General features: G+C 35.0%; 1 pseudogene; it reads right to left on the bottom strand.

Moving 5' to 3' along the window:
* Positions 1-8,056, bottom strand: part of LOC103751579 — an 11,506-nt pseudogene extending 3,450 nt beyond the window's left edge.
* Positions 8,057-9,026: the final 970 nt, after the last annotated feature.

The raw sequence follows: 9,026 nt of genomic DNA, 5'->3' as shown, positions 1-9,026 counted from the left end.
TGGTTTTAGGTTTTAATTTGCATTTCCCTGATTATTAGTGATGTTGAACATCTTTTAAGATGTTTCATAGCCATCTTTACTTCTTCTTTTGAAAACGTTCTGTTCAGCTCCTTAGCCCATCTTTCAATCTTCTTGTTTATTCTCCCATTCTGTGGGTTTAAAAGTATTCCAGTAATAAGACTGCCTCCCATTTTAGTGATTTTAAGACTCTTCTATTGACTGTTGATGTGCTACAGGCAGTGTTCATATCAGCAGATAAATTACAATATATGTACTGACATTGTAAAACTGCACAAAACTCTACATAAAACAAAATCATTACAAAGACAGAGAAACAATGTAAGAGCAAGCATCATTTTTTTTCGATATTTTTAGGTCCATATGCTTTCTTAAATAAATAGAGAAAAAGGTTTGCAGATATTGAAAAAAAGAGCAGAAAAGGAAAATAACAATCCAAAAGTACAATAGTATAAAATGCTATTGAAATTGGTGTCTACTTACCAATCATCATTGTTCCCTTTGTTTCCTCTTCCAAGAGCTACTTGGTTGCTATCATTGTCCCACCAGTTTGCAAAAGACTCCCCATTAACTACATTTCTGAAGGCAACCATGTTCCTATAAACACAATATCATGTCAAAGGCCAGTAACCTTAAACAGTAACAATTTAAAATAAAATTCTAAGAGAAGTGCCATATTAGATGTTATTTTAGGGGAAATACTCCCACCTTATTTGACGCCATCGGTGTTCACAGATCCAGCCATTTCCACACGTGGTGTCTGCATTAATGGTCACTTCTTTGGTCACTCCATTGTCATTTGGTGGTCCAACCCAGTCATTAATGTCCTTAATTATTAAAACAATAAAGGTTTTTATCATGCATGAATCTGCCCGTTCCTTTTCCATTGCACTAAACCCCATCAGTTCTGTTCCTTGTGTCTCTGCAGTCTATTTGAAATCTAACTCGTTCAGGGCAATATGAGACCTTTACTTAGACATTATTATCTGTGTATACTCCGGTTCTCTAGAGTCATATTTCAAGGAAAAACAACAAATTTTTATCCACTAATTTTCTTTCCATGCAGCAACTTCTTCATAACACTGTAACTGCTTCAATAACACTGAAATGGCAAGAGCATGAAACACCAAGATTAAAGCACAGGCTCCAGTACAACTAGCTTCGAAATCTCATTCAATGTGCATAACTTCTATGTGCCTGAGTTTCCTCATCTATAATATAGACATATTGTTGATTTCTAGAAAAATTAATGTCTGTAGAATGTTTTGAATATAATAAATTTAATATTAATGTTAATTGATTTCATACCATTCTTTAGAGAAATGTGATAATCAATATATCCTGATATTCTTGGCTAAATCTTTCAAAATTTTAATATGTATTTTATGATTGGGAGCAATTTTAAAGATCTTTCAAATGTAAAGAAACACAGTAAGTCTAGGAGAAATATCAGAGATCATGTCATATGGTGAACAATGGACAAATCTAAGAGATTGTAGAAGCATATAGAAGTCTTGGTAATATGGAAAAGCTAAATGGAAATACTTTTCATTCTTGCCACTATAAACTAATAATTGAAAATACCAGAGATTGACTCAATCTAAATCAACAATAGAAGGAGTTGCTGTAAATAACTGTGGGATTCTAAAATTGAAAGGAATTTAGAAAAGAATAAGTATGTCAGAATTATTGAGAAGAGAAATTTCTACTTATATTGTAAGTTTCTGAATTATTCTACCCAGAAATCATCATTTAAAAAAGAAAAGCTTCCCTAGTCTTTAAGACGTCCTTATGGTATGATTTGTCCGATGATTTTTACATGTGTATGTGTGTATTGTATATATTGTGTGCAGGGCTGTTTTGTGTGTGTTCCCATGTGCATGGGCACATCTTGTGTGTGTAGTTATGCCTGCACATGTGTGGGTGTGGAGGCCATCAGCCAACATCAGGTTCATTCTTCCCATCATCTGCTAAGGTGGGGTGTTCCCATCTAGCCCATTAGGCTGGTCTAGATCACTAGCTTGCTCCACATCCCCTGTCTTTCCACCTGCTATGTGCTGGGAATACAAGTGGGCTCTAGGATTACCAGGTACTTATAAGCGTGATAAGCATCTGAACTACTGTCTCCTCAAGCAAGCACTTTGCCCACTAAGACATCTCCGCAGCCTTTCCATTGTTTTTTGAAATTATTCAGATAAATTCCTTCCAAAATACTTTTGTGATCCTTACTCGTTAGCTATTTGTAAAATAAGATTACTTAACAAATATTATCTGGGCCATATTTTAAAGAACACGGTTTTAACTCCTTTATTAGTGTTAGTGTGCAAAATCTCCATGCCAAATTTATAAGGTAAATACTATCAGAAGTATATACTTTACTTTTTGCACTTAACTCTATTATTTTCAAGTTATTTTTTTCCACAATGTTGGAGCAGTGGATACCTCTTTAATAACTGTACATTACTAAAGTCTCAGTAAATAAATATTTGATAAGGCATATTTTATGAAACAATTTCACCTGAAATTTAACAAGAACTGCTTTCTTTTTCATGAGAAAAATGTATTTCTACTTACGCTTCCATCTTCAAAATATCTCGGCCAATGGTAACTTGACATCACTCGTGTGAATCCATAAGGATGAGCCGGTATGAATCCAACAGCCATTTTATACAGTCTGAAATTTTAAAAAGTATATCGTATTAGAAGAATATAAATTATGTTGTGATTAAACAGCAGGTTACAAACAGCAAAGAACATTTTTTCCTACCTAGCATCCCAGAATGTCAGGATGGATGCTCCTCCAGCCCCATGTCCTCGCTGATTATCATGATTATCCACAAAGACAAGGGCTCTGTCAGAAGGCATGAAACCCCAACCTTCTCCCCAGTTCCTATTTTAAAAAAATAAATGCATATGTTATTGTTTGACAAGAAATTTAGAGTAACCTAAATCTGCATCTCTTTTTATATGGCATCTTCAATTAATTAAATGATTATTTCATAGGAAAAGTTATCTGTCTATCTGCAATATGAACACATATAATTTATAAACATAGTCTATACTTATATGTACAGTAAAATTGCTAGTATTTTATCCATGTTACCCATATAAGATTTTTTATATTAAAAAGGGTCTTTCTAATGATTTCAGTAATTATTATTTAGTTATATTAAAAAAAGAAAACATTTATATCACATTATATGCAATAGAAAACTGAAGTGAAATGAGAATCAAATATAGTACTACTGGAATATAAGCAGTAAATATTAGACATTAATTTGTTAATATCTACAAATGCAACAGTATAACCACATTGTAAGCACTTTATGAATAAGTAAGTAGGGTTCTTCAAATGATGGCCTGACTTGAAGAGATTATGTAGGCCAACATTAGTGGAGCCTAGGGGACAAATATTACCAACAGATAAAAATCTCTGTGTGATGTTTCGGGTTTCTAGAATGATTAACTGTGGTTGACTTTTAAGTTGAAAAATAAAATGAATTGGGGTTTATGGAAAATAAAGCTCATTGATTTTTAAAAGAAGCCTTCTAGATAGCTGTATAAATTAGAATGTTCTAAGATCACTTGTATTTGTGTCCTTTGATAACAGATCACTGATAGATCAAATGACAGATTGTAGTGTATTTACTTCAAGTAAGCCATCTTCTCTCCATTCCACTTGCACATAACTGTGCCCAGTTTTGTTCCGTACTTGAATTCTGTCACACGGCCATTTCCAAGGTAGTCAGTACTTGAAACTGGCTCACCACCCAGATCAATCACCTAGTAGACATATAGGACAAGCTATCATTTTAATATAATAACTTTAAAGCATTTTAATAAAAAAATCCTTAAACCATTTATGTTATTTGAAAAATACAATTTTCTTAGTTTCTTGATAAAGTATGTGTATCAATATTGAAAGAAACTTGACAAGGCCACTTCTGGTACTGACGAAAGGCTGAAATAGCTTAGTCATGCACATAAGTGAAAATTCAATGGTTTCCACTAACATATCACCTACTCTCAGAACATTTTCAGAGATTTTTAACACATAGCATTCCTCAAAGTAAATGAAGGTAAATATTATCATTTTCCCTATTCAGGTGAAAAACTGCACACATGAATATTAATCAATGTCCATAAAACATACACATCTAATAATACTTCAGTCAGGATTTGGACTCAGAAAGACTAGATTGAGGCGTCATCAACTATGATTAGTTTTTTGACTTGCATAATGGCCCATTGAGCATAAATGGAACAATGAAGTTTGCAGGTTACACAAATTCTCCACACTCCTAGAGCCTCTTGTGTTAAAGGGTTAATTATGTTATTTGTGAATAAAATGCAGTTAAACAATACTGCCCTTTATAAGTGACTCAGACATTAACCTACAGAAATTACATGTATAGTAAACTTGCATCTATTTCCTATGTACCAGTATGATATTCTGTTCACACATATAAGTGTTGCTTTGCCTCTTGATAAACGAAAGGTCTACTTCCTTCAGCAAACCAATTTGTGTTCAGATTATTCAGTTTATCCAAAATTGGCTTTATGTCTTCAGGCCACATATGTTTAGAAGCATCAAGTCTGAACCCTGCCACACCAATGTCAATGAGATGGTTCATATAGTTAGCTATAGTTGTGTGGACATAATCTTTCTCAAGGGCAAGATCAAGAAGGCCTGACAGACGACAATTTCTGACCTGTTGAGGCAAAAAAAATGTGACTTATTTCTAACCAGTCACTTGAGAATCCATTTGATAATTCATTAATTCACCCATGATTAGTAGACAGTTTCATAATGGCTTTATATGGAACACTGGGAAAATAGTTTTTACCATAAATATATCTTTAAGATATTTTTCAGTATAATAATTGAGATTATGAAAAATGCATATGAATTTATTAGTTGATCAAAGAAACTCTCTCAGTTGCTCATTCTCACTCTCTTTCTTCCTTTCTTTGTCTTTCTCATATGTGATACAGCAATCAAACCCAGAACCTTCTTCAGGTCCCCTAATCCAGTCTCATAACTAGGGAAGGGTTATGAGTATCAATTTGAGTTTCTAATTTTAAAAGTATTTTAGAGGGATCGAAGAATTTTATTTAGAAAAGTTTGTTCATATTCAGACTCCCTTCCCTGTTCTCATCTACACTTTACTACACCACACTGACTTCATGTCCATTATTGTTATGTGCCTGTTTTAAGATTTATTGCATCTAATCTGTGTACCCCAAGTTCTCTTGCATGTGGGTCTATTTGTTTAAGTTTGGTCAACCTACCATGCATCCAATCAGTAAGGAGAACTGACTCTCCCTCCTACTATCTATCAATTGTCAATAGATACTCTGCTAGAACTGGGACTTTCTGCCAACATCACCCCTCCATGTTGGGCCCTGTCTGGCTTGGGTTTTCACAAGGCTTGAGCAAGCTGCCAGAAGTGTGTGAGTTCATATATGCAAATTTCTCTGTGGAGTCCAGATGACGAAGTTTCCTTGTATTCACCTACCACCTGTGGCTCCTACAACCTTTCCACTCTCTCTTCTACAATGATTCCTATAGGCAAATGAAAAGCCCAAGACAAGAAATGCACTCTCTCTTTTGGAACTGTTGACACAGAGATCCCAAAGATCCTCAAACAATACTGGCTATTACCTTTGGACTTGGTTATCCACAATAACTTAACAGTAATATCCTAGTGCTGAAAACACTACATACCTGAGTCACAGAACAAACAAAAAGAAATAAAACTGGTATTGACCTCAAAGCTACATCTTTGCTCCCTAGCTTTCATAGTACTAAAAGGTGCTATACGTGTTACTGACAGAGAAAGTCATCAACCTTATCCAGGCATGAACCTAACCAGGCATAAACCCTGAGAGGTACAATAACAACTGGTTTTGCAAAATATTACCACTGCTGAAATAATGTCATGAATATTATGGGAGTAATAAACCACCATCTAATTAGAATTAAGACCCGCTTCACAACAGGGAGTCCACACTTGACACTGTTATCTGGTCCAAGAATCTGTGACTAAACAGGTCACAGGCCATAGGGGAGAACTATTACTATCATTCTGCTAAATAGACATAATATTAAACTAACTCAAAATGAAGTATTGTTATACCCACAGATTAACACCGAACTCAACCTGCATCAGAGAAGGTTCTTTTCCAGCAGGTAGTGATTAACACAGAGACACAGAAATGGTCAGTGTGCAGAGAATAAGAGACTTCAGAGTGCCTAGCCCTAAATGGGACACCTATATGGTACCCTATCCTCCCAAGGCTCAGGGATCATTCAGTTGCTAATTTTTAAGCATTCTGTGTTGGTAATCTATTTTCCAAGGGAATATAAACAATACATTAAGTGCACTCTAAAAATTCTACATGCATAATTAGAAATATAGATTGTTCTTTATTCTGATCATTGTCTTCTTCATTACCTGAGCAGCAGCATCATAGTCTTGAATTTCTCCACTGTCGGTTTGGCATTTGCCATCTTTAAAATCCCAGCCAGAGTATGGAACTTCCGGAAAGTCCCGATCGCTAGCGTCGTAGTAACTTTCACAAGTGCTGCTTGTTCCTGCACTGTGACCCGAGCCACACATGTGATTGATGATGGCCTCCACCTAAATACGGTCCTGAGAACCGGAGCATCTGCTTCAGTTTCACTTACATATCTAACAGTGCATCAGCCAAAGTCTACACTGTGCTAACGAAACGTCAAATATTGTTTTTCCACGTTATATCTTTATTTTCCATGAGTCTAACAGTCGATGTGAAAGGAAACTAACATGAAATGAAGACTGACTGATATTAGTCTTCACTAAGACGGTACTGTATTTCCATGAGGGTTTTCATAACTGACAAGGGGAAAGGACAGAAGCTGTCATAACCACAAACAACTGAAAAGAGCCATTTTGAGGAAGTAGAAATTAATAGAATACAAGGGATTATTATTGTAGAAACTGCCTGGCTCCTGAGGAGAATGAAGCAGTCAGCCGGTGCTCTCTTCTTTCTTTCCGGATGAAGGTAGATAATAGTCTTTACTATAGAGAGAAAATGGCTATTTATCATTGAAAACAGTAATGAGGTGGGTAGAGGAATCACATAAAAAATGGCAAAAAGTTTTACTTCTGGAATTTCCAGTTCTTGGCTAGAAGAGGGTTAGTAAGAATTGTGTGTGGTTGTGCATTAAAACTCCAGACTTTGCTTTGTAAATATTCTTTAAATGGTACAGATGAATTTTCAAATTTTGACCATAAGGTAGTAGATGATTTGAGCCTTCTTCTTAAGACAAATAAGAGCCAAAAAACAGATATAATTTTCCTACATACTAATTGTGAAGGAAATATTAATTTGCTTACACCAACATTGTTGCACCTCATCACCATGTCTTGGAATTCACCTTCATTTCCAGACCTTGTGCAGATTTTACAGCTAACTGGTTGGTATCTTTCCCACCAGGGTCTTGAAGGATTGTCAATTATAATGTTTTCATTGGGTGGAGAGATCTATAAATAAAGCAATTATAATGACTATTACATTAGGACTTATTTATATCATTAAGTCCAGCAGAAAATTATCAAAGACCCAATGGTAATTTTTAATCTGATCTGTGCATGTGAAGCTCCATTGATGTATAAAAACTTTGAAATAATTGACAGTATGTTGTTGAAGTCCTCTGAGATCTTGAAATAATATATAACTGTGCCAAACTTACCAATTTTTTTTCTTCTTTAGAAAAGTTGTGTGTGAAGTTAATTACTGCTCCTGATTAGCTAAAAGTGATTAGATTAGTGATTTCAAAAAATACAGTAAACAATGCAATTTAAATTGTAATCAACACTTACCTGGACTCCTCCAAATCCATTGGGAGCTAAGTATCACTCACATTCCTGGGCAATATCAACCGAGTGCCACTCAAACAGGTGGACAATAGCAGTCCGGCTGTACTGAGTGTGGGGGGGTCATATTGACCCCAGCAGAGCCCAACTAGTGAGAGCAGCAGAAGGAGTTTCATGTTCCTTGAAGTTGTCAGTGTTCTGTCCAGCAGCTTTCTTATTCCTACCAAAAAGCATAAGAACAAATGTCAACATGAATGTGTATCAGAGTACAAATTGTACTGAAAGGGGTTTCCAATAATAATGTTAACAAGTGATGAAGTCTCAGAAAAATCTCCCAGGAAAACAATCTAAATGCCCTTTTAGGACTTAATGATTTTTCTCATTGAAGGAACATTATCCCTTATAGACTTCTGGCATTTGATGTGCATAAATAATTCTTATGCATGTATTAGTTGATTGATATTAGATATTACTTCTAATGTCTTCCATTAATTCAAGAGGAATCACAATTGAAGCTAAATATAACAATCTATATGCAAGTATTTTTAATATTCACATTCCAGATAGAAACACAGAAACAGGATAAGCTATTCAGTTTGTTTTGCTTCTCCAACAAATGTTTTAGCTAATTTAAATAATTGCATTAAGATTTGAGATACTGCCAAGCATGGTGACACACACCTGCAATCCCAGCACTAGAGACAGTGATATAATAGGATGAGGAGTTGAAGACCAGTCTGGGCTACACAGCAAGCACACACACACACGCACACATACACACACACACACACACACACACACACACACACATATATAGATAAATTAATAAGATTTGAGAAATGACATGAAGTTTAATGGCCCATGAATCTGAGAAATAAATAGATTTCTGTTCTATCAAATAAATCATAGGTTTTATCAGTGGACCAATAACTTATGTTGCTGCCCTGGTAGTTTTCTGCCCTGTGTTAAATAGCTTTTAAATCTGATATACTACTATATAAAATAACTAAATTCTCTTTTTCTTCCTAATATTACTGAAAGTACATGAAAAAGAAGAATAATATAGGTAGGAAAATAATTTTTCCCATTCATTCAACAAGTGTTGACTGATTAGTCTCATTTTGCCAAGTACTGAGGCTGTTAGGG

Source organism: Nannospalax galili, unplaced genomic scaffold (assembly GCF_000622305.1).
Source record: "Nannospalax galili isolate Female #2095 unplaced genomic scaffold, S.galili_v1.0 scaffold767, whole genome shotgun sequence".
Taxonomy (NCBI): Eukaryota; Metazoa; Chordata; class Mammalia; order Rodentia; family Spalacidae; genus Nannospalax; species Nannospalax galili.
This window is presented reverse-complemented; position numbering and strand designations above follow the sequence as displayed.